This window comes from Saimiri boliviensis, assembly GCF_048565385.1.
Source record: "Saimiri boliviensis isolate mSaiBol1 chromosome 1 unlocalized genomic scaffold, mSaiBol1.pri SUPER_1_unloc_4, whole genome shotgun sequence".
Lineage (NCBI taxonomy): Eukaryota > Metazoa > Chordata > Mammalia > Primates > Cebidae > Saimiri > Saimiri boliviensis.
Genome location: NW_027412487.1, coordinates 199,384 through 225,609, shown reverse-complemented (window position 1 = coordinate 225,609; position 26,226 = coordinate 199,384).

Here is a 26,226-nt window from a genome sequence, read left to right as displayed (position 1 = left end):
CCTGGGCGGGGTGAGGGCTGCGACGTCCCAGTGCCGGCCTGGTTTCCCTCTGACTCAGGCTGAGGTGGCTGCCCGTGTGCTGAGGCCGTGCCCAGCCTGCAGGCCCCACACCGGCAAGCGGTCCTTGTCTCATCTCCTGGGAGCCCCAGAGGCCACGCTCTGCCGACCAGGGGCCGGTGTGTGTGTGCAGGGGGAGGAATGAGCGAGGGACCCCCCTGCCTGGGCTCGGGTGTGGCTTTTTTTTCTTGCTCTTCCTTTCCTGCCCTCTGTCCTGCCTGGGTGTTGGCAGCAGCTTAAGAGGGAAGAGGGTGGCCCTGGCCTACCCACCAATGTTCTAGAACATTCTGGGATATTCTGCTCACAGCCCAGAGCCTGGGATCTGGGTAAACCTGGCCCATCGAGCAGCATCCACTTGAGGAAAATACCAAGAGGCTGTGCGTGGTTCGTGGTGTGCGGCGTGCAGTGCATGGGTAGAGGCAGCTGCCCGCCTCCCAGAGCCACGGTGCCACCTCCCATGCCTTAGACACCTGCCTCAAGCAGGGCCCAGCCCTGCCTCCCACCGGTGGCTACTTCGGGCTGCGATGGGGCCTGGCACCATGGAAGACCCAGGCAGGTCTGGCCAAGAGGCGCACAGAAGGATACAGAAGAATCTGGGAGTCTTGGGTTAAGAGCCACGTGGCCTGACGTGCGCCAAACATTAACTTGGTCCCTGAAGATCCTGCGTGACCCTTACGGCCCTGTCGCTGCACCTTAGATCTGAACTGGAAGATAAATTGGAATGGATCCAATATGAAAAAATGTGTTTTGTTTTTGCTATTTATTTGCTTACTTATTCTGAGGCATGGTCTTGGCTCTGTCGCCTAGGCCAGAGTGCAGCGGTGTGAGCTCGGCTCACTGCAGCCTCTACCCCCTGGGCTCAAGCGATTCTCCTGTACCAGCCTCCCAAATAGCTGGGACCAGAGGCGCCCGGCACCGCGCCTGGATGATTTTTTATTTTTTGTGGATATGGGGTCTCGGTATGTTGCCCAGGCTGGTCTCAAACTCATGGCTGGAGTGATTCTCCTGTGTCAGCCTCCCAAAGTGCTGGGATCCCAGGCGTGAGCCACTGCACCCGGCCTCGTTGCTTTTTAATAGTTAGGTTTCTACTGACACTGTTTTTAGACACACACAAGCTTAGAGAGCACAGGCTGGCATCAAGCACTCCGCCTCGCTCAACTGGAAGCTTTTTAAACATCAGATGTTTCTAAGGTGCTTTTGGGTCCCCTGGGCTAGAGCAACCTTCCCACTCCACCCATGTTCAGCCCTGACTCCAGACACCAAGGAGAAGGGGCCAGGGAGGGGGGTTCAGGGCTTCTCAGAGCATGGTCCCCGACCCTGGGAACTTCTCAGAAATCCTCGCCTACCCAGGGCCTGTGCAGGAGGCACCTGGAAGTGTCCCGGGTCCGCTCCGCTTGTCCCTGAGGGGACCTGGGGGGACGAGTGTGCCCTGGGGTCTTCGTGGAGCCAGAGTGAGGCCGGCACGGCGACTCCGTCTCTGCCCACAGGTGGGTGGAGGGACTTTCCTGAGGCTCTGGGACCTTCCTGGGGTTCCAGCCACCTGATCTCAGAGCGTGCGTCTGTGGAGCTTGGTGTGGGGGTAGGTCCAGGGTCCAGTCCCTTCCTGCTTGTTGTCTGCAGGCCTGACCCAGCTAAGGGGGTCCAACCAAGCGGCTGAGAGGGCAGGGTCTTATCGGGAGGAGGCTGAGGGTCGAGGAGGAGAAGCAGGGGCGGGGAGGACCATCAGGCTAACCCCCCCCATCTGGCAGCTCAGAGGTAGGGGTGGGGAAGACCACCAAGCAGAATCCCCTCATCAGGCAGCCCAGGGCAGGGGGCTCTATGCCTGGTCTCTGCACATCCTACAGTCACAGTGGACTAGGTTTGTCATTCAGCACCCAGGGAGGCTGCTCCTGCAGGTGGGGCTCTGGCTTCCACCTGACTTCCGGCTGCCCGCCGTGTCCAGGGACCCACTCCAGCCCTCCAGTCCCGCTTCCTCCCTTCCCTCTGCTCACTCAGTGCCTCCTGGAAGTCCCTTCTCACCAGCCCCCAGGAGGTTTGGATACTGGGTCCTGGGGAAGGGGCCCTGGGGTCCATAGCAGAGCATCTGAGGGTCCCAGGGCACCCAGAAGCCCCAGAAAGGCTGTGGGTGACTCAGCAAACCCTCAAATCAAGATATGTGGGGGGGTTTCTCAGGCGTGTGCTGTGGGAGGGGTGGGATGTGGGGTCTGCTCAGAGAGTCTCGGCCCTTGTCTGCTCCTTGTCCCCGTGTCACTTTGTCCCGTCACAGCCTGGCACGGCCCCCCCGACTCCCACCTCTGCCCATGGCTCAGCCCGGCCTCTCAGACCCTCCCCTCCCCTCAACCCTGCAGCCCCGCCTGCTTTGTTTTTCTTGAATAGCAGGTGCCACTTTCTGATGTGCTAAATGTTGTTTACTGCCTGTCTCTCCCTTGAGGTCAGCTCCAGGGACATGAGCTTTTTCTCTCTTTCTTTTTTGTTTAAACAAACTTCATTTTTTCTATCAGCTTTACTGAGCATGAAGTACAGAGGGTTGCCCTGCACCCCCGGCCTCAGTATCCCAAAGAGAGTGGCCGTTTGTTGCAGTCGTGACCCCTTGGACACAGCACCATCACCCACAGGCCACACGACCTCAGGGTCCACCTGCTGCTGTGTAGCGTGTGGTTTGGACACACGTATCCTGACGTGGACCCATGGCTGTGGTATCATGCAGAGTAGCTTCACTGCCCCGGGGCCCCCGTGCTCCTGCTACGCATCCCTCCGTCCCTCCCTCTCCGCAGCCCCTGGCATCGCTGATCTTTGTGCCGTCTCCACAGTTTTGCCCTTTCCTGGATGTCACAGAGTAGGAACCCTACAGAGTGTCATCTTTGTAGCTGGGCTGCTTTCACTCAGCAGCGTGCATTTACCGTCCCAGCATGCATTTACCGTTCCTATGTGTCTCTTTTTTTCTTTTTTCAGACTGTGTCTCACTCTGTCGCCCAGCCTGGTGTGCAATGGCACAATCTCTGCTCACTGCAATCTCCGCCTCCTGGGTTCCAGCGATTCTCCCCCCTCAGCCTCCCAAGTAACCTCGAATTACAGGTGCCCACCACCATATTCGTCTAATTTTGTATTTTTAGTAGAGAAGGGGTTTCTTTATGTTGGCCAGGCTGGTCTTGAACTCCTGACCGTGAGTGATCCACCTGTCTTGGCCTCCCAAAATGTGGTGGTGACATGCCTGAGCCACCCCGCCCCGCCCCTTCGTGTCTTTTGAGGGCCTGGCAGCTCATTCCTTTCACCCTCTGAAGGGCATCGTGGTTGCTTGTGAAGAAGCTGCTTTAACTCTGGCGTGCGGGTTTTTGTGTGGACACGAGTTTCCAGCTGGGCTGGGCGAACCCCATGGGGCACCGTCGCCTCAGAAGCTGTCGGCTGCATCTCTGTCTCTGGTATTTCCTGCTGCATCCCAAGCCAAATAGCACACGGCAAATGGACACCCGGCAAATCCCGAATTAATGCGTGAAGAAAGCGGTGGCCCGGAGAACGCAGCCCTCCCCGGCAGCTCGCCAGGTCTCTCCCTTCTAGTCCCGCTGTGCTTCCTCCGGTCTCCAGGGCAGCCGCCCCATCCTCCACACCCGAGGGAGCCATAGAAGGCTGAGCTCACAGGTGTTCTGCCTCCAGCAATGAAAACAAACTCCAAGATCTGAAGCAGCCACATTTGTGAGGCTCAGACCCTCGGTGGGGCGGGAGTCCGGAAGGGCACCTGGCGTGTCTGGTCTCTGCTCCACTGTCTGGAGACGTGGCTGGGCTGGGACCAGCAGGTGGTACCTCCTGTGGCCTCTTCCTGTGGCCGTCCCTCCTGGCAGCATGGTGGCCTCGGAGTGGCCAGCCTGGCTCATGGCTCAGGGCAGTAGGTGCTGGTGTTTAAGCAGCAAGGTGGACGAGGGAGGTGCAGTCGGGGCCCAGCGGGGGTCGGGGTGGGACCGGGGAGGGACAGAGTGACCTGGGGATTGCGGTCATTTTCTTTTTTCTTTTCTTTTCTTTTGAGACAGAGTCTCACTCTGTTGCCCAGGCTGGACTGCAGTGGTGCCATCTCGGCTCACCACAACCTCCACTTCCTGGGTTCAATCAGTTCTCCTGCTTCAGCCTCCTGAATAGCTGGGATTATAGGTACGCACCATCACACCCAGCGAATTTTTGTATTTTTAGTAGAGACGGGGTTTCCCCATGTTGGCCAGGCTGGTCTGGAATCCTGACCTCAGATGATCCACCTGCCTTGGCCTCCCAAAGTGCTGGGATTACAGGTGTGAGCCACTGCGTTCGGCCATGGCCGTTTTTCTTAAACCATGTCTTAAGTGAAGTATGGGATCATGTCCAAACTCTCTTGATCCCTCATTTCATTTAAGACATGAGGAAACAGAGGCCCAGCAATGTCTGGAGTGTCCCCAGGCCACCCAGCTGGTGTGGGCAGAGCAGGGAGGGTGGTGGGAGTGTGGCTCAGGCCTGGGACTCAGCCTCCGGCGTGTCCTCCCTGGGTTCAACTGCTTCGGTCGGCAGGTGCTATGACAGTGAATGACAAACTGGCCGGGAGCATGGTGGCCTGTGGCGCCGCCCCACCCACCTGGGTGCCTGTGGGCGGTAGGCAGCTGGTCTGGGTTTGGGGCTGGGGCTGGGACCACCAAGACACCCGGGGTACAGGGATGACAGAGTTTTCTGAGGACAGAGGCAGGGGCTGCAGTGATGCTGCCAAGGAACACCGGATTGCTGCCGCTGCCGGGGACGTGAGGCACAGGGTGGCCGGAACAACACCACACTGGGGGCTTCAGCAGCAGAAACGGGCTTTCACGCAGCTCTGGAGGCTGGAGGTCAAGATCAAGGTGTTGATAAGCTTGGCTTCTTCTAGGCCCGGGTCCTTGTCTTTGCCGACAGCCGCCTGTGTGCGCTGTCCTTGTGCGGCCTTGCCCGCACGCACCTTTGGCGGCTCTGTAAGTCCAACTTCCTTTTTTGTGTTTTTGAGACGGAGTCTCGTTCTGTCACCCAGGCTGCAGTGCAGTGGTGTGATCTCGGCTCACTGTGACCTCCACCTCCTGGATTCAAGCGATTCTCCTGCCTCAGCTTCCTGAGTAGCTGGGATTACAGGCATGCACCACCACGCCTGGCTAATTTTGTATTTTTAGTAGAGACGGGGTTTTCACCATGTTGGCCAGGCTGATCTCAAACTCCTGACCTCAGGTGATCCACCCACCTCGGCCTCCCACAGTGCTGGGATCACAAGTTGAGCCCTCGAGCCCGGCTGTAAGTCCAGGTTTCCTCCTCTTACAAAGACACCTGTGGGCCTGGGTCAGGGTCCCACTCGATGGCCTCTGTTTGATGGGATTATCTATTTAAAGAACCCGATTCCAAACAGTCACATTCTAAGTTCCCATCGGAACATCCATATGAGAATCTGTGGGGCAGCACTGACCCCATCACAGGATTCATCGCTAGAGCCTTCAGAGGGGGTGGCCCTACTGACACCTTGACTTCAGCCTGTGCACCCAAAGCTTCGATGACCCATTTCTGTGGTTTCCAGCCCTGGACTGTGGGGCTTTGCGTGCAGGGCAACAGGGGTGCCTGCCACTTGCCTGCTGTTAGCCTCGGGTCCCATGTTGCGGGTGGGAAGCAGGGGTCAGCACTGGGTGATGGTCCCACTCCACGCAGGGTGACGGGAGCTCCTGGCTCCCAGCGACCTCCTTCCCACCCACTGGGTGTCTTGTGCACGGCACACGCGTGTCCCGCAGGCCCGATGGGAGCTGGGAGCTGGCTGCTGGTTCCTGTATGAGGCTGGGGTCTGACCGTACTGCCAGGGAGGCAGACAGCAAAACAGACCATGAGACGGAAGAGCCGAGCCATGCGTGCCGTGGGACGGGTGAGGCGCACGGTGTGACTGAGGGTGGGGAGGGCCTTAAGAGCAGATAGGGGAGGTAACACTGGGCACCCGGAACCCCCCGCATGGGTCCAGCCTGCTCTGGGGGGCGCAGTCCCTGCAGGCCCAGCTGAACGTGCAAAGGCCCAGTTCCCTCTGCCCCAGACCCCCGCCAGTCTCGAAGAGCCATGTGATTCGGTCACGGGATCCCTGGAAGGCAAGGCCTTCCCTAATCCGGGCACCGAGGCCTCCCAGGTGGCGAGACTCCTAAGCAGGCTTGAGGCAAAAGCATAGCGTGCTGGGACGTGTTTGGATGTAAATGTTTTCAGCACAGAGCAGCTGGGAGCTGCGGCCTCCGTGTGCGTGGGAGCTGGGGCCATATGGCTCCTCTCCTGGCTATGCTGCCTTCCTGGATTGGGAGCGCAGCCAGGCGGGGCCCTTGGCTCCCTGGGCCCCCAGGGGTGTCTTCCGGGGGTCCGACTTGAGTCCTGCCGGCCCCTCACTGGCTGCTGCCCACCCTGCCATCTGTCAGGTGGGCTGAGACCATGCCAGCTGCCCTGGCCGTGAGGAGGCTGTGGGGGGACCTGAGGGGCTTGGGCCTGGTGCCAGTGCGATGGGTGTGGGTGTCTGCAGCCTTGGCAGCATCGAGTGACCTCTCTCTTCCCACACTTGGCCCTACCCCTGGTTGGGGAAGAGCCAGGTGCTCACCTGTGGCCCTGCATGACAAACCACATGGCCGCTCACAGGGTCTTCTTGGTAGGGGACCTTCCTGGCCACACAGATGCCTCAGAATTCCTGCCTCTTCTCTCCCAGCTGAGGTGGCTCCTCCCAGAGACCCCGGGAGACACCTCCCCAGGAGATGGGAGCAGAACCATACCTGCCTGGACTCATGGGCTGCCTCCCCTCTAGAACAAGCGCTGGCTCCCCATCTCTGTCGACTCAAGGCGAAGTCTGAGTTCAGCCCTCGTAGCCCCGAGCAAGTTGTCCTCCTGTGTTCTCCACCGCTGGGGCTTCCCGAGAGCCCCACCACTCCCAGCCGGCCGCCGACCTCAGTCAGGGTCATGGGGGATCTGGGCTGCAAGGCCCTGGGAGGGGGCCTGGTGCAGCAGTGGCAGACAGGGGCACTGTGGGGGGCTCCTCGGGGGGCTGCTGGGCCCTCTCCAGCTTCAAACGGAAAAACGCAGGCCAGGCCAGCGCGCGGCTATGCCCAAGGTTCTGGATGGGGTGTGTGAGTCAGCGACTTCACCAAGGACCCCGACCTCCTCCCTCCCCTGCCCCCTCCCTCTCACAGTCAGTGACATCTCAGGGACCCCACCTGCTCCCTCTCGCGCCCTGCCACGGCCCCTGTCCAGGCTTGCTGTCACCTGGCCTGATGATTCCCAGGTGGCTGCTGCAGCTCCAGGAACCTCAGCTTCTGACCACCGCGTTCAGGGAAGGAAGAGAAAGAGCAGGGGAGGAAAGTCTTTTCCAGAAACCCCGTGCCGTTCTCCCCTTTCAGCTGACGGGCTACGCCAGCTCTGGCGGTCGTGCCTGGCTGCCAGAAAGGTCCTGTGGGGTCCTTGCCTTTCCGGGGCATAATGGCGAGAGCTCAGAGGGAACAGAGGGGCTGCAGCCACGAAACAAAGGCCAGAGCTCCCCCAGGCCGCGTGGGGCCTGGACGCTGCTGGGCCCGCTCTAGTCGGCAGGAGGCCAGTGTGCTGTGCGGGGGGGGCGGACAGAGACCCTGCGTGTGGGCCTCAGTGCCAGCACCTGTGCTCTGTGGCTGAGGACCGGGCTTCCACAGTCCCCCACCCCCCCAGGTGTGGACAGCAGGCTTGGAATGTTGGTGAGGGGCCCGGGGGCTTGTCCTGGAGACCCTCAGGCAGCTCCGTTAGACTTGAACGCCCAAAGCACGAGAGAGACTTGCACCAGAGGCCTGGGGCAAGCTGCCACCTGCAGAGCGGAGAAGCCCTTCTCTTCCTGCTGAGCCCTCGGAGGCTCCCTGCGGAGCTGTGTGGGCCCTTCTCACTTTCCCTCCACCTGGGGCTGCCCGGCCTAGCTTGGAGGGATGGGACAGCGGCTGGCCGGGAGCCCTGTGAACGCTCACTGAGATGGGACCTTCAGCTGTACCCGCTTCCGGGCTGTCGCTGACTGTGCTGTTCCTTGCCTGGTTGTTCTGAGGAGTTCAGAAGAGGCTCACTTCCACACTTGCCCTGGAAATCCCAATTTTGCTTTAAAATGCAGCAGTGGCCGGGGGAGGTGGCTCTTGCTTGTAATTCCAGCACTTTGGGAGGCCCAGGCGGATCACCTGAGGTCAGGAGTCCAAGACCAGCCCCAACATGGAGAAACCCTGTCTCTACTAAAAATACAAAATTAGCTGGGCGTGGGAGTGCATGTCTATAATCCCAGCTCCTCGGGAGGGATTATCACTTGAGGCAGGAGAATCCTTATCACTTGAACCCGGGAGGCAGAGGTTGCAGTGAGCCAGGATTTCACCACTGCACTCCAGCCTGGGCAACAGAGCAAAACTCTGTCTCAGACAATAAATATGGCCGGGCGTGGTGGCTCACTCCTGTAATCCCAGCACTTGGGGAGGCCAAGGCGGGTGGATCACATACTCAAGAGATCGAGACTATCCTGGCCAACATGGTGAAACCCCGTCTCTGCTAAAAAAAAAAAAAAAAAAAAAATACAAAAATTAGCTGGGCATGGTGGCGCATGCCTGTAGTCCCAGCTACTTGGGAGGCTGCGGGAGGAGAATTGCTTGAACCCGGGAGGTGGAAGTTGCAGTGAGCCAAGATAATGCCACTGCACTCCAACCTGGCGCTGGGCAACTCTGTCTCAAAATATAAATAAATAAATAAAAAGAAAATAAATAAATAGAATGCAGTAGTCCTGGTCCTGTCAGCTGCTCCTTGCACCATAAATACCACTGTTCATCTGAACGCGGCGGGCCGGGGGAAGCTGTGTTTCTTTTGTGTCCCCAGCACCTGGGATTGTACCAGGCACAGAGCAGGTGTTTGTACATGTTTGCAGAAGGAAAGAATAAACAATGCCTCCTGACATGGGCCCAGGAAGCCCCACATGACACACGCAGCACACGCCTGATCACACGTGGGTGCTGGCGGGGTGTGACACACAGCACACACATGATCACATGTGGATGCTGGGGGCATGCGACACAGCACACACCTGATCACACATGGGTGCTGGGGACGTGGCAGAGCACACACCTGATCACACGTGGATGTTGGGGGACTGACACACACAGCACATGCCTGATCACGCATGGGCAATGGGGGAATGTGACACACAGCACACATCTGATCACATGTGGGCACTGGGGATGTGACACACACAGCACATATCTGATCACACGTGGGTGCTGGGGGACTGACACAGACACCACATGCCTGATCACGTGTGGGCAATGGGGGAATGTGACACACAACACACATCTGATCACACATAGGTGCTGGGGGACATGACACACAGCACACACCTGATCACACATAGGTGCTAGAGGACATGACACACAGCACGCATCTGATCACACACGGGCTCTGGGGGACGTGACACAGCACACATCTGGTCACATGTGGGCACTGGGGATGTGACACAAGCAGCACATGCCTGATCACGTGTGGGCACTGGGGGGCGTGACACAGCACACATCTGATCACACGTGGGCGCTGGGGAATGTAACACAAACAGTACATGCCTGATCACACGTGGGTGCTGGGGGACGTGACACATAGCACATGCCTGATCACACGTGGGCAATGGGGGACGTGATATGTGTTTGCTTGTTTGTAAACCAGAGTTTTTTCTTTCCAGACACACTGGAGCCCCGCTTTGGGTAGGAATTTGTTTCCCCACAACTCCAGACTGCAGCCCACGGCCAAAGCCAAACACAGAGTGGGCGCTTACTCCACGGGGCCCACAGCCACCTGGTGGCTGCGATCTCAGGCTGCCCAAACTAGCGGGTCACGCAGAACATGGCGGCCTCCTGGATCCTGGGGGCAAGCCTCCTCATGTGGGTGAGGTGCCTGGCTCTCCCTGGGCCCGCTGAGGCTGTGATGTGGGGCTCCCTGACCACCTGGGCCTCAGTTTCCCCACCATGCTACAGGGATAATAGTGTGTTGTGAGAGAAAGTAAGATGTTCTCTGCAGAAAGCATCTGGGGCCGGGAGGGCTGGGGCCAGGCCGGGGCTGCTGCTGGTGGCCAGCTGGCCTTGGGGACGGTTTCCTGGGCCACCTCCCATCCCACCCCCAGGGTCAGCATCTCTGCAGGGTGGAGTTGGGGCTCTGAGTCTGCAGACAAATCCACTTCCGGCAGCCGCTCCTGTGCCTGCAGACTTCCTCAGGCTGCCCAAGGTGGCCCGAGAGATATGGGGCAGGGACTGGAGCTTTCCTGCTGTGACAGGAGCAGTTGGCCCGGCTGGCTTGACCTTCCTCCAAGTTTATCTCCCACGGCCCAGCCAGGCCGCCACCTTATCGCGGCCACAGTGAGCTGGGGGCGAGGGTCACAGCATCAGGCGCCCCTGCAAGAGGCTTCTACCCAAATCCCAGCACCCCCAGGCGCTCCTTCTCCACGGGCACCCGAGGGTCTCCCATCCGCTGCTGCCAGGGTGGGCTATGGGCCCCAAGGGTGAGAGCCTCGTCCCCTCCCTGCCTGCGGCTTCCCCCCTCCCCCACCGCTCAGGGCTGTTTTGCCCTCCACCTGCGCTCTGAGTCCGTTCACATCAGCCCCGAGTCTAACCAAACCCAAAAATATGAAGCCATGAAGCCGGGGCCCATCTGTCGGCTAACTGATGAGCACAGATGTGCCCCTGATTTCAGAGGAGGCTGACAGCCGGCCAGGGCTGTTGGGAGAGCCACCTGCGCCCTCGTGGTCCTCAGCCCCCCCCAGCCCCTGGAGCCTCTGGAAGGGGCCTGCCCCACTGAGTGGGAGGAGTGTCTTGGGGCCCCCACAGGAGCCAGGCCCACCAGCTGGGACCCTTTGCTGTGAGTCTCTGCTCAGAAGCTGGCCCCGGGGCAGGGGAGGGGTCTGCTCTGGGGTCATCACCTCAGCACCAGCTTCCCGCTGCCTGCAGCACATCCCCAGGGGCCCCAGGGCTCCTCGGCTGGGTCGAAACAACACATTTGCAGCTTGCTTTGGGTTCACATGAGGGTCCCTTCTGGCTGCTTCATGGAACAGATGCCCTTCCTGCTCTTATTTCCAGAGCGAAGGGAGAAAGAACAAAGCAAACACCCTTCCCTCCTCCGTCCCTCTTCGTCCCTCCTCGTCCCTCCTCCCTCTCTCCTCCTTCCCTCCTCCCTCTCCTCCCTCCCTCCTCCCTCCCTCTTCCTCCCTCTTCCTCCCTCCCTCTTCGTCCCTCTTCCCTCTCTTCTCTCTCCCTCCTCCCTCCCTCTCCTCCCTCCTCCCTCCCTCTTCCCTTCTCCCTCTCCTTTTCTCCCTCCCTCTTCCCTCTTCCCTCCCTCCCTTCTCCTTTTCCCTCCTCCCTCCTTCCTCCTCCCTCTTCATGTAGAATCTCCATTCCTTCCCTTCCCTTTCTCCTCCCTCCTCTACTCTTTCTTCCATTTCCCTTCTGTAGGAGCCAGAGTCAAGATGCCCACTGAGGAGGCTGTGGTTCAGGAGCCTGAGGTTGGGGCTGGACTGGCAGGGGGCGGTGGGGGGGCGGTGGAGATGGTGGCTGGGAAGGGCTGGGAGGGGTTGCAAGGGGCTGGGCGGGGCTGGGAGGAGCTGGGCGGGGCTGGGAGTAGTTGGGCGGGGCTGGGAGGGGCTGGGAGGAGCTGGGAGGGGCTGGGAGAGGCTGGGAGGGCTGGGAGGGGCTGAGAGGGGCTGGGAGGGGCTGCGAGGGGCTGTGAGGGGCTGGGAGGAGCTGGGCGGGGCTGGGAGTAGTTGGGCGGGACTGGGAGGGGATGGGAGGAGCTGGGAGGGGCTGGGAGGGGCTGGGAGGGGCTGGGAGGGGCTGGAATCTGGCTGTAGCTGGGGAAGAAGCAACAGCACTGCCTGGCAGATGAGAAAAACCAAGGTTCTCTGGAGTGGCTGGCCCTGCCCCTGCCCCAGAGGGTGCCCCCCTGGCACCTGTGCCTGAAGCTTTCCTGTGATCAGCACCTGTTCAGCTCCAGGGACGGCCGAGGGGGCCTAGGACCAGGAGTATTGAGGCCTTAGTAGGAACCGGGCCTGTCCAGGGTCCCGGGGGCTGAGGGCACGGGCGCCGAGGCTGGGTCAGCCTTGCTGGACAGGAGGGAGGCCTGCGTCCTGGCCGAGGAAGCCGGGGCCTGTCCACCACTCAGCTCCCTCCGCTCCTGCTGCTTTTCCCTGGGCACCAGGGCTGGTCGGCAGCGTGGGCTTCACTCCCTTCACCTGTTGGATGGGTGAAGTCACTGAGGGCCAGGGTCTCCCAGGCAGGAAAGGCAGCACCAGAATTGGAGCCCAGTGCCTGCTCTGTGTGCCAGGCACCCACGACCGCGGTCCCCAAGTGGCTGAGCTGTGGGACCCGGATGAGGCCTCCCAGCAGCAATCAGGGCCCTGAGCCGGGCGGTGCCGAGGCCACAGTCATGGGTCTTGCCAGGGGCTTCGGGCAAGGCTCCGCCACCAGAATCCAGGTTTGGGACCTGGCTGGGAACCCCTGGCTGTCCCCCACCCCGCAGAAGCCTCACTCTGCTCATCCCTCGAACGGGGATCAGAAGAAGCCAGTTCTCCTGGTGTTTGCCTGAAATCTGCCCAGGTGTGCGGCCTTCGAGCCCTTCTGACCAGAGTCTTATTCCCTCTTAATATGCACACGCTCTTGTGTGTCCGCAGAGGACACACATATGCCACTTAGACGCAGACAGTCTATGTGATTCGTGAGTGTAAGCGTAGAATCTCTATTCACCTCACACGCTGCTTGGGAGAGCTGCCTTCCCTTCCCCTTGGAGAAGTTGCTACTATTTAATTTATTGTAGCATTTCTTTCTCCCCCGCGCCCCCCGCCCACCCCCCGCCCCAAGATGGAGTCTCGCTCTATTGCCCAGGCTGGAGTGCAGTGGTACGATCTCAGCTCACTGCAACCTCTGCCTCCCAGCTTCAAATGATTCTCCTGCCTCAGCCTCCTGAGTAGCAAGGGTTACAGTTGCCTGCCACCACCCCTGGCTACTTTTTTTATTTTCCGTAGAGGCAGGGTTTCACCATGCTGGTCAGGATTGTCTCGAACTCCTGACCTCATGATCTGCGTGCATCGGCCTCCAAAAGTGCTGGGATTAGAGGCGTGAGCCACTGTGCACGGCCTCTCTTAGCATTTCTTTTACCTTTTGATTGTGAAGTGTACACGCCCTTGGGCCAGCAGGAAGCAGAGCATGTGGGACACCCTGGGCCCCTGTGTCCTCCACAGCTGCCCAGGGAGGGAGGCGGCTTCGGCCCCGCCACAGGCTGCGATCATGTGTCTGCTGTCTCTATCGCTTCACATCTCCGTGTGCGTCCATCCCTCATCACAGTGCCGCCTGCCTGTGTCGGGACTGGACGCCTCTCCTTCCTCCTTGGCTCTGAGTCCTGTTTCGTGCGGTGGGTGAGGCTCATGCTCCCTAGTTTGCACCACGTGGCGCTGCTTTAGGAGACGCCTCCTCACTTTGTCTGTTCCATGGGGTTGCTGTGAGACGATCACAGTCACAAACTCCGGCATCCGAGGAAGCATGCCCTTGGCCTCTGCCCCAGTTCCCAGCATGGGGCTCCTAACCCTTAGCCTTTCCGGGATGCTGGGAGTAGCTTTGGCTCGACTGAGGCACCTGTGGGGGCTCCTGGAAGGGGGCTGGGCACTGGAGAGCCCCTAGGATAAGAAGCTGGGAGCTTGCCATTGCCGCTGGGAAGAAGATGGGTAGACGTGGAGGTCATCAGGGGTCATGCTTGCCTGATGAAGCCTCCAAAGAAACCCCTAAGAGACGGAAGACGGAACTTGGGAGCATCCAGGGTGGAAATGCATCAGTGCCATGAGGGCGGCCAGCGCCACTCAGCGGGGCAGAGCTCCAGCGCTTGGGCGGCTTCCAGACCCCACCCTGCAGATCCCTTCCTGAGAGTCCTCAACGACGTCCTTGCTAATAAACTGGTCCGTTTAAGTGCTTCTGAGTCCTGTGAGCTGGCCTAGCACATACCAAACTGGGGGCTGGGGCTCACGGGAACCCGATTTATAGCCGGTCAGTGAGAAGCACAGCCTGGTCCTGAGACGGGCGCTGTGTGGGGGCAGGCTGTGGGCCGCCCCCTGCTGCCGGGGTCTGTGGTGAATCGATTTAATCAAGCTGAATCTTGGGGCATCCCTCTGTCCTCCACAGAGAGCCAGAGACTGTGTCCGTGTGGGAAGCCCCCTGAGTCCGGGGCTGGAGTCAGCAGCTGTCTGAGCAGGGAGTTGGTTCCCTCTTCCCAGACCTGGGGCCTGGCATCTGGGCACACACAGTCTCCTTGGGTGCAGCGGGCATCTCAGCCTAGGGCCTGTGCCTCTCAGTGGGGCCTGCACCTCTCAGCACCTGTGCTTTCCATTATATTCTATCTCATTGAAAAATGCTGTTCCCAGTTCTCTAAATGGATCTGTGTCTCCTGCAGGGACCGGTCACTTCCCGCAGCCTGACAAAGGCTGGCCTACAGGTTTGGGGAGGGCTGAGGGCTGGCCTTGCTGCAAAGGGTGACAGTGCAGCCTCAGAGGCCCCTCGGACCCCAGCCCTGTCCTGGTCACCCAGCCCCTCGCCCCCACTAGCCATCAATAAAAGGGCAGCCCCTGGCCTTGGGGGCATCCCGGGCTGGGATCCGATGCTGGTGCCTGCCGGTCGGAAACCTCACCAGAGGGCAGAGGGCAGAGGAGTGAAAGCAGTGAGCTGCCCCCAGTGCTCCGTATCCAGCAACAAAATCCTCAGAAATCCTCAATGAAGGTGAAGGCAAAATAAAAGCTCTTTGAAGTAAATGAAAGCTGAGAAAACTTGCCGTCCTGAGAGCCGCCTGACAAAGCGTGCTAACGCCACAGCATCAGCACGGGGTAAGGAGCTCTCTGGGCGGGCGGGGGTGACAGCCCCTGTGTGACCTTGAAGGACGACTTTCCTCCTCGCCATCTCTTTTAAGGGGCAAATCTGCATGCTGTGTGTCCAGCATCATGCACTTCGTGGGGTCTGAGTCGTAGAACATGTTGTGGAAGTGGGAAAGTTCCTTTTTGAAGTTTCCTTTCTTGTTAAAGAGTAAGTGTGCTGATAACTTTGTGAAACCCTGTCCTATGTAGCTGTTAGACGTGCCGTGCTTACAGGCATGCAGTATATTCTGTGTCCTGGTACTTTAACCAAGGTATCTGTGCTGGACGTGCTCACAGGCATGTCCCAGCTCTCCACTGCTTTTACCTGTTTAGACAAGTTGTAAGTTGTTAGCTAATTGCGTTTTAGTTTAGATTGTGAGGTCTAACTCCAGCCAACAGAGATCAGACACAGCAGCAAGGACGACCCCACATGTGTGAAAGATAAATTTGTCTGTTTTCCTTTGTTCTTTGTACTCTCGTGGCAAGATGGCTAGCAAGGGTCCCCTTCCTGTAGCCCAGGAAGTAAAAGTTGCATTGCTGAAAGATCCTTTGTCTCAGTGCTGATTTTTCTTTGCGGCAACGAGCATCTATTTCCCACAATGTGAGGAGAGGAGCGTGAGGCGTTGGGTGGGAGAGGAAGACCACTGCTGCCAAAGTTTTGGGTGTCTTGTCAAACGCTGCCACATCTTCAGATGTCTCTAGAAACGGACGTGAGTCTGGACTTGGGTGAACAAGACGTTTAGGACCAGCACGTGCGAAGGGAAAGGGTAGGGCTGATGTGGGGGCTGGTGCCACGAGGCTGTGTGACCCCATGGGCAGCTCTGGCGCACACGGGGCCCATCCAGATGGCACGTGCCTTCATCGGTCACTAGACGCCATCTTTCTGTGGAGGGCAGGGCATGGGAAAGGTGGCTCTGAAGGTGAAACAGAGCCCGGAAGAGCAGACCAGGTGCCCTGTGCTTCCAGGAGCCATCTGAGCAGCATGCCTCGCCCAGCGCCAACCTCAAAAGCAGCCTCCAGGGAGGCCACGCTGTCAGTCTTCTCTCCTGCTGCCACAAGTCCACCGTCCCTCCAGATAGACCCATCCTCAAATGTCCCCTGCACCCACATGCACCTCCGCCCCTGGGCTGGGGCATCTCCCATGCCTGGGGCTTCCTCCGATGCCCCCACCTCTGTCTGTGCCCCTCCTCCTCCAGACCCAAATTGCTCAAGGCCACTAGAGTGACTCTCACCGTGACTCCTGTGTGTGGCCAGTGGTGCCACAGCCTCAGTGCGCTGTTGGAGGTGATCCCAAGCCCACTGCTTCCTCGTGGGGAACAGAGGACCCAACGGAGACCCTCAGCAGCCTGCACAGAGGAGAAAGGAGCCCTTTCCAGCCTCCACCACATGGGTGCTCTGCCAGCTTCCAGCACCTCCTGTTCTTCAGAGAGAATTCTGGAAAATAACAAATGCTGACCAACACACAGCCCCACGGATACTCAGAGTCCTGATTTTTAAAGCAACCTCAGCCACCTCTATCCCAGCTTCTGCCCTGGTGTGGCCTATGCTTGGCACTCACTGTTTAAGAAGACGGAGAAGTGGACCTGCCCATCCCCATGGGTGGGCTTCACACTCCATTTGGCCCCACCGAGGAGGGAACACATGGGTCGGGAGGGCTGGCATTGTTGCAGGGGCAAGATTCCCCACTGGACACAGCCACAGCTTCCACATGAGTTGGACAAGTCTGCTGTCCTCCACGTGGTGGAGATCCTCCACTCGGGGATCTAGGCTGCCGAAATCTGAAGCCACAGCCTCTGCACTTCTGGAAGGAGGATGGGCGTTGACTGCATGGCTGAGAGAGGTGAGGGCAGAGCGTGCTTTGGGAGCACCACGCTGCCCGGCTGCCGCGCGTTTCCTGGGCTCAGTACCCCAGGAGCCTCCTGCACTCAGGCCTCAGCACCCCCCAGCGGCTGGCGCTCCACCTCGTTCCTGCGTTGGGGGAATTCATGTGGGTGGAGGCTCCAGGCTCTCGGCTACAGACTCAGAGTGGATTGGACCCTGCTATCTGCCCATGAGGGGCTGCAGCCAGGCAGGGGTCCATGTGTGTCCCCTGACTGAGTATCAATGCACCAAACTCTGGGGCCGTGACAGTGGAGGTTCGGGCTGTCACAGCCTGCAGCAGGGAGCCTGAGACGGAGGTGCAGGCAGCGCGGGTGTCCTCTGAAGGTGCTGGGAGAGGCCCCTCCCCTCTCCTCCACCTCCCAGGGCTCCCTGGCTCGTGGCCCTCGCTCCATCTCTGCCTCTGTCCGGACACAGCTGCTGTCCCTGCAAGCCTGGCTCCATCCCACTTGTCTTCTAATGGCGCTGGCCATTGGATTTGGGGTCCACCCTCCGTGGGACAGCCTCATCTAAGAATCTTTCACTTCAGTTTTCCTGCAAAGACCCTATTTCTGGATAAGGGCTCTGGGTTTTAGGATGTGTCCAGTGACAACATGAAGCTGGGAGCTGGAGGACACAGGAGCTGGGCTCAGCAGGGGTCGAGCTGTGGGCTCCGGCCCCCTCTGCCCATCCCACCTGCCTGTCTTGTTGAATGGGCACATGAGCATGTTCTGAACCCTGCCTCTCAGACAGGAGGCGCAGCACAGAGGGCAGATGGGCCGGGCACTTGCTCAGTGCCAGCTTGGCTGGTCGAGGGGTAAGGCAGGTCACATACCACCCCTGTCCCACCTCTGCCTCCCATCATGAGCCGCAGCGGGGTGGCCATGAGCGAAAACCACTCAGAACCTCAGTTTCCTCGTCCGAGAGGAGACGACCGAGTCTCTCTCAGGATTAGGCAGGAGCGGAGGAGACAGCGGACCCGCTCAAAACCACCCCATTCCTCGATTGGGGCAGGCTGTGTGGCCCACGCCCAGCCCGGCCTCACCATCGGGGCACACGGCTGGCACTGGGAGGGGAGCCCTCAGAGGGGGCTGGGCTGGGGCTGGGGGTGCTAGGGGAAAAGGGAGGGGGAACCATGTGGGGAGTGGCAGGGGCTCACTGAAGAGGCTGTGGGCTTGATCTGGATCCGGAGGGGAGAATCACTGGGAAGCTCCCCCACACCCACGGCAGCCAGGAAGGGCTGGAAGCAGACGGCAGTGGAGGCTGGAGATGGAAGATAGGAGAAGAGGGCCGACCACGCAAGGGCTGATGGGGAGAGGCTGAGGTGGGGCAGGAAGGGGCCTGGAGAAGGGGATGCCCAGACCCCCACGCCCACCCCTTTTTCCCCAGCCTGGCCGAGGGGCAGGGGCCGCAGAAAGATGTAAGCCACCAACAGTCTTGCCTTGTTGCAAAGAAAATATTCCCTGAAAGACACATCAAAATGAAGTAAATAAAAGAGATAAAAATGGAAATACCAAGGCAGCAACTTCTCTTCTGATTACAAAGCAGGCAGCACAGGCAGCGTGAGCCCTTGAGGACACAGCTGCACAGCCGGGCGGGCCTGATAAGGCCCCTCAGCCTGCGAGGGCGAGATAAAGGCAGCACGCGCCTGTCCTCAATCCCGGCTGCCGTCAGCATGCAGACAGCCCGACCAACTGGTGTTCCAGATAGAACGAAGACGCGGCCACGCTGTTACTGAGACCTTCCTAATCTGCTTGCAGGCATTTAAATGCCATGGGAAACGTGGGGCTCAGGGCCGCAGCTGACAGTGGCTTGACGCGATTCTTCCCCCCCCAGCCTCTCTCCTTGGCATCGTCTCTGGGCCCCAACTTCTGCTGGGAAGGGAAGTTGTAGGTGCAGGTGGAGGGGCCAGGAGGGGGACTCCAAGCACCTTTGGGTGGGGGAACCCATGGGGTCACACCGCTAGGGGGAGCTGTCCCTGAGGTCGGGGGGCAGAGTCTACCGTGTGTGGGCAGCCTGGTGAGTCCCCACCCTTTGTGAGTCCTTGATGCGCTGGGTTCCTGGTTTGGGTTTGATCGTTTCTTTTTCTTTGAGACGAAGTCTTACTCTGACACCCAGGCTGGAGTGCAGTGGTGCGATCTCAGCTCACTGCAGCCTCCGCCTCCCAGGTTCAAGTGATTCTCCCACCTCAGTCTCCCAAGTAGCAGGGATTACAGGCACCCACAAGCACACCTGGCTAATTTTTGTGTTTTTAGTAGGGATGGGGTTTCACCATGTTGGCCTGGCTGGTCTCAAACTCCTGAGCTCAAGTGATCCACTGCCTCGGCCTCCCTAAATGCTGGGATGACAGTGGTGAGCCGCCGTGCCCAGCCTTATTTGATTTTTATGTATTTATTTATTTATTTATTTTTATTTTTTATTTTTATTTTTTTTTTTGAGACGGAGTTTCGCTCTTGTTACCCAGGCTGGAGTGCAATGGCGCGATCTCGGCTCACCGCAACCTCCGCCTCCTGGGTTCAGGCAATTCTCCTGCCTCAGCCTCCTGAGTAGCTGGGATTACAGGCACGCGCCACCATGCCCAGCTAATTTTTTGTATTTTTAGTAGAGACGGGGTTTCACCATGTTGACCAGGTTGGTCTCGATCTCTCGACCTTGTGATCCACCCGCCTTGGCCTCCCAAAGTGCTGGGATTACAGGCTTGAGCCACCGCGCCCGGCCTTGTATTTATTTTTAAAATAAAATCTCTCTTGAGATCAGGCGGCAGCAGAGGAGACAGCGGACCCACGCTGTTCCTCAACTAGGGAGGGCTGTGTTGTGCTTGCCTGGCTCAGCCCCACACCCGGGCCCTCATGCCTGGACTCCACTATCAGGGGTCCCCGGACCTCCTGGGCTTTTGTTGTGGGGATGTGGGGGTGGGGGGTGTCTCCCAGTCCTGAGCATAGAGGCAGGCAGAGTAGAGAAGGGTCAGACCCTGGGGAGAGGCCATCTTGTCACAGCACAGGCAGGATTAGATCCCACTGGTCTCCACCTTCAGTCCACTGACCCCACCAAGGACCCCAGCTGGGAGAAGATGGAGCTTTTATTGATTGATTTTTATTTTTATATAGACAGAGTTTTGCTCTGTTGTCCAGGCTGGAGTGCAGTGGTGCAATCTCGGCTCACTGCAACCTCTGCCTCTGGGTTCAAATAATTCTCGGCCTCAGCCTCCTGAGTAGCTGGGGTCACAGGCACCTGCCACCATGCCCGGCTATTTTTTGTTTTTATTTTTAGTAGAAACGGGGTTTCTCCATGTTGGTCAGGCTGGTCTCAAACTCCTGACCTCAGGTGATCCTCCTGCCTTGGCCTCCCAAAGTGCTGAGATTACAAGCGTGAGCCACTGCGCTCGGCCAAACTCTGTCTTTTCTTGCATTGAGCTGTCTGCCCAGCTGGCAGAGACAAGCACCTAAAATACAACCACATAAACAACTTTGTTCTTGTGGGAAGCAGCGAGATGGCTCCAGAGCCGCTGCAGGGCCCTGTGAGAAGGGGGCCACTCCTGCTGAGGCTGGGCCAGCCAGGCCACCGCTCTTCTCACACCCTCCATGGCTGCAATGCCCTCTTGAGAAGCCCAGGCTGCCAGGTCCAGCCTCCTTCCTGGTCTGGGCTTGGTCTGGCCTTGCTCCGTGCAGGGCCTCATGTGAGCTGTAGTCCCCTGGGAGCCCTCTTCTTCCCGACATCCTCGAAGCCTGTCCCCCTCCTTCAAGGCCCGGCTCAACTGCCACCTCCCCAGAGACGCCTCCGTGACCAGCCGCTCCCTTTACTGCACACCTCCTTGCCCACGCATGGAAGCAGGTGCCACAGGAGTGGATGCCACACGAACAGGTGTTTGTGTCCACTTCCTCCCCCACTCCTTCCTCGGGTTGAGAATGGAGAGTGGGGAGTGGCAGGCATCCCTCCAGGGCTGTCAGCAGCAGTGGGGTTAGATGCAGGGGTGGGGTGGGAGTCCAGACCATGAGGCATTGGGCGGCTGGGCCAGGCAGTGGTGAGTATAGGGGAAGGACCTCTCGGCAGGGGGACTGGCTTCAACAAAGGCCCCCAGGTGGAGGGTTTAGGTGGCTGAGGGGATGGTGAGGAAGAAGAGGCAGGAATCCAGTGCACTCAAACAGGGGCCTCGGGGCAGTGCTCCAGGAGCAACCCCAGAGTTTGTCCGCAGAGTATGTCCCCAGAGCGTGCTCACCTCCTCCTGGGCAGGCCTCGCCCAAGGTGCTACCTGAGCCCCACACTCCACTCCCCAGACTCAGCCCAGGTTCAGCCATATTGGCCTGGCTGCCGTAGAAGCTGGAGATAAGGAACTGACGACTTGTGGACCATTTTTGGTGTGACCCTGGAAGCCCCCGAGGGCGGGGAGTGACATGGGAGGGCAAGATCAATGCTCACTGCCGAGGGGCGTGGCACCTCCTCAGGTGTGGGCTCTGGGGAATCTAGCGTACAGCTCAGCGCTGCCGCAGGGCAGGGAATGGGCTCCCTATGGCCATCACACTGACGCTCCCTGCCTCGGGCCGCTGCAAGCTCACAGCTCCAGCAGCCACACAGAGAGGGGACCTGGCCTTGGATGCCCAGGTGGGACACAGGAGACAGCAGAGGACCCAGTGTCTTCACAGCAGCAGGTGCCGTCCACATTCAGTCCCAGCTTGTGGAACGGGAGGGCGAGAGCCACCGACCTATCGCCCAACACCTAGAGGAAGACCCGAGAGCCTACCCTGGGATCCCCTGCCCCCGCTGCCATCCCCGAGGCCACATTCCGAACCTGCCCCTCCTCACACTCCCACGTTCTGTGGCCACAGCCTGTCCCCTGGTCACGTTCCCCCTGAGGTTTGCACCCACCTGGGTTATTTGATCAAATCTTATCATAACCAGGTTTCCTCCGGGTGGAACAAAGTGGGGAGGGGCCCCCCTTTCTCAAACAAAACCCCTATCCCCCCGGGGCTGATCAGACAGGAGGATAGAGGGCGGCTCCTAGGGAAGGGGAAGGCCCTGGGTGTCCAGGCCCAGCCCCCAGGAGCTCCTCCTCCAGACTTTCTCCTCTCCTGCCGGAGGTGCTGGAAAATGGTGGCTCCTGAGATTAACAGTCAGGGTGAAGATCAATCTTTTAAAACACACCAGTGGCACAGCACGCAGGAAAACTTAAAAGTCCACACAGATTGGTGAAACATCGGTTCTGGTTACAGATATAAGAGGCGGAGGACAGCGGCCAAAACCCACAGGGCAGGTCCCTCCTTTCCTCACACCAGGAGGACACTCTCCCCTCCCCTCCATTTACCACCGAGGAAGCGGAGGGACAGCAGGCCCAGGGCCCGGCTCTGCCGAAACGACAGCGGGGTGGTGGGGGCAGAACCGGGAGACTACTGCCCACCACCCCTGGCTGAACACTCGCAGACAACCCCCCTCACACCGCTGAGACCCTCACTCCTCATCTGGAACTGCACAACACTGGGGGCTTCTCCCAAGGACGATCTATGGAGTGAATGGGACACAGACCTAGAAACCGGCACTTCAGACACCCCTGAATCTCCTCCACTCCAATCCCCACCCTCTATTGCCTCCCCTTCCCTCCCTCCCCTTCCACCTTCTTCCCCATTCACTCCCTCCCCTTCCACCTCCTCCTCCCTCCCCTCCCCACCCTCCACTTCCTTCCCACTCCCCTCCCTCCCCCTCCGCCTCCTCCCCCCTTCCCTCCCTCCCCCATCTCCTCCCCACTCCCCTCCTTCCCCTCCATCTCCTCCCTATTCTTCTCCATTCCATTTCCTTCCTCCACCCCTTCCCCCCTCTCCATCTCCTCCCCCTCCCCCTCCATCTTTTCCCCACTCCCCTCCCCACTCTCCTTCTCCTCCCCACTCCCCCCATGCCATCTCCTCCCTCCTCCCCTCCTTCCCCCTCCATCTCCTCCCCTCTCCCCTCCCTCCCCCTCCATGTCCTCTCCACTTTTGTCCCTCCCCCTCTATCTTTACCCCCTTCCCTCCCCACCCTCCATCTCCTCCCCACTCCCCTCCCTCCATTCCATCTCCTCCCCCCTTTCCTCCCTCCCCCTCCATGTGCTTCCCTCTCCCCTCCCTCCACGGCTGGTTCTGAGCTGGGCCCTCCTAATTCACAAGGGAGGCAGCCCCGTGTTCTGGTGTGTAGGCTTTGGGGTGTGCAGGTCTCCCCAGCGGGTGGGTGTCCACCGCCCACCTCGTCTCTGCCAAGTGGACCTATGATACGGGCCTTGGTGGTGGTTTGGGTGGACTCCTGGCTACTCTTTCCCTCGGGACCCCGGTTGAGCCGTATCTGGCTCTCAGGTCCACATCTGTGAAGTGGGGCCGCCGTGCTGACCTCGCCGGCCGTGGGGTGGGTTAGAGGGCACAGCTCAGGTGCATCCGGCACAGCTGTTTGCCCACAGCCCTGTCGCACTGGGCGGATCTGCCCAGGGAAAGGGCAGGAGACCCCCTGGGGCTGTGGGGTGGTCCCCGCAGGGCTGTGACGCGCCTGGGGACGGGCTTAGACGGCAGCTCCTCTGTCCATGGTGCTGAACTGTCCTCTTGCTGGAAACGTCACTTTCACCCACGAGTGAGCCAGGGACAGGAAGAAGGTGTTGGAAGAGAAGCAAGGGCAGAGAAAGGGAAGAGAATCAGGAAGAGGGGGGAGAGGCAGAGAGGAAGAGGTGGAGAGACAGAGAAAGGGAGGCAGAGCCGAGGGAGGAAGGAGAGCAGCTTTTGTCTTGACCTCCTTGTTCCGACATCACGGTCTCTGAGGAGTGCGTTTCCGTGTGGTTATTTGCCATCACACCCCTTCCTAAGGGTTCCACCTGTGGGTCCCTGGGCGGGTCTGTGTATGTGTCAGAGCTCAAAAGCAGAGCTGCCTTTTATGTGCATGAGCTGTGAGGATAGAGAAGTGTGTGCACATGGACATCATGCATGCACACACGTGAGCACACACTCACCCACGTGCATGCACACATGCACACAGATGAGCACACACTCACCCACGTGCATGTACACATGCACACAGACGTACACACACTCATGCACACACGTCCACGCACACATGCACACACCTACACTTGTATACACACACGCACACACACGTGCATGCAGCCTTGTGCACACACTCATGCACACTCACACATGCACACACTCACACTTGCACACACGCATGCACACACACAACTTGGATATGCCACAGGGAGCTGACCATGCACAGTTTGGGCATCTGGCTAAGTGGCCTCTGCTGTTATCCAGCGCTGGAGATAAAGCCACAGTGGGCAGCAGGGAGGGGAACTGTCTGTAGAGTGGGGTGAAGACAAGCTGTAGCCCTCATGCGTGGGCTGAACCCCCTCAAGGACAGGCTCCAGGTGTCCTGGCAGCTGTGCCTGTGGCCTTGGTAATGGGAGTGTCCTGCAGAAACTGGGACCTCACCACAGAGAGGGACACACCCCAGGTCCCGGAATCAGAGAAGCTGAAAGAGGGTCAGGCCACTGAGTCGCAGGAGCAAGATCCTGCCATAGCCACGTGCCAACCAGTAATTCCAAAGATCGGGGAACATCATGAGAGCTAAGAGGGGAGGCCACCTCCCCACCGGACTCCTCTGGGGCTCCCATGCAGAAACGGAGCTGAGTATAGGCTGCGTGACACGGGACAGAGCCACTGCAGCAAGGGGGCAGCAGGAACTGGCTCTGGGCAGCCAGCTGTGGTTTGCAGTTAGTTCCTCTTGGGTCAGGCCTATGTCCCGCCTGTGAGCCCATCTGTCCTTGTCCTTGGCACCTTACCAAAGGGTCCTTGGAAGAAACTGCCAACTCTCTTCCCCTTGACCCCTTCTGGATGCATGTGAAGCTTCTCACTGTTTCTCCTGACTCCGGAAAAGCACAGAAAGTTTACTGATCTGGGAAGTTAAGCCTCTACTTTGTTCTCATGAATGTGTGCCATCAAGCCACCCATCCACACACTCACCCACCCACCATTCATTCACCCACTCACCCATGCACCTGTTATCCACCCACCCATTCATCCACATACCCACCTATTCAGCCATTCATTTACCCACCTACCTACCCACCCATCCATCCATCCATTTACCCACCCATTCGTACATTCATCCATCCACCTACCCACTCACTCATCCACCCATCCATCCATCCATCCATCCCACCCACTATCCATTCATCCATTCATCCATCAGCCTATCCACTCACCCACACATCTATCCATCTGCCCACCCACCCATCCATCCACTCATCTACCCACCCATCCATCCATGTGCCAACCTATTCATCTATTCATTTGCCCACCCACCTACCCATCCATTCACCCATTTAACCACTCATTTATACATTCATCCTTCCACCTATCCGTCTATCCACCCACCCAAGCACCTATTCACCCATCCATCCATCTACCTATTCACCCACCCATCAACCCACCCACTCATCCATCCATCCATCCACCCACCCACCTCATCCAGCATCCATCCATTCATTCATCCACCCACCCACCCATCCATCCACCCATTTACTCATCCATCTATCCATCCATTTACACATCCATTCATACATTCATCTCTCCACTTATCCATCCACCCACCACCCATGCACTCATCCACCCATACGTCTATCCACCCACTCAGGCACCTATCCACCCATTCATCCATCTACCTATTCACCCACCCATCCACCCATCCACCCATCCACTCATCCATCCATCCACCCCACCCACCATCCATTCATCCATTCATCCACCCACTCTTACACCCACCCATCCATCTATCCAGCTGCCCACCCACCCACACATCTATCCATCCATCCACCCACCCACCCATCCATCCACTCACCCACCCACCCACCATCCATCCACCCATCCATCCATTCACCCACCCACCCACTATCCATCCACCCATTCATCCACTCATCTACCCACCCATCCATCCATGTGCCAACCTATTCATCCATTCATTTACCCACCACCCATCCGTTCATCCACCCACTCAACCATCCACCCATTTACCCATTCATTCTTACATTCATCCATCTATCCATCCATCTATCCACCCACCCATGCACCTATCCACCTGTTCATCCATCTACCTATTCACCCACCCATCTAACCACCCACTCCTCCAACCCCCCCCAACCATCTGTTCATCCATTCATCCACCCACCCATTCACCCACCCACCCATCTATCCACTTGCTCACCCACCATCCACCCACCCACCCATCCACTCACACATCCACCCACCATCCATCTGCCCATCTATCTATCCATTCATCCACTTACCCATTCATTCATCCATCCCTCCACCCACCCAACCTTCCATGCTCCCACCCACCCATCCATCCACCTGTCCATTCACACGCAGATATTTGCTGAGCTGGCGCCATGTGCCTGGGTGCTTTGCTGACCTTTGGGAAGCTCAGCAGTA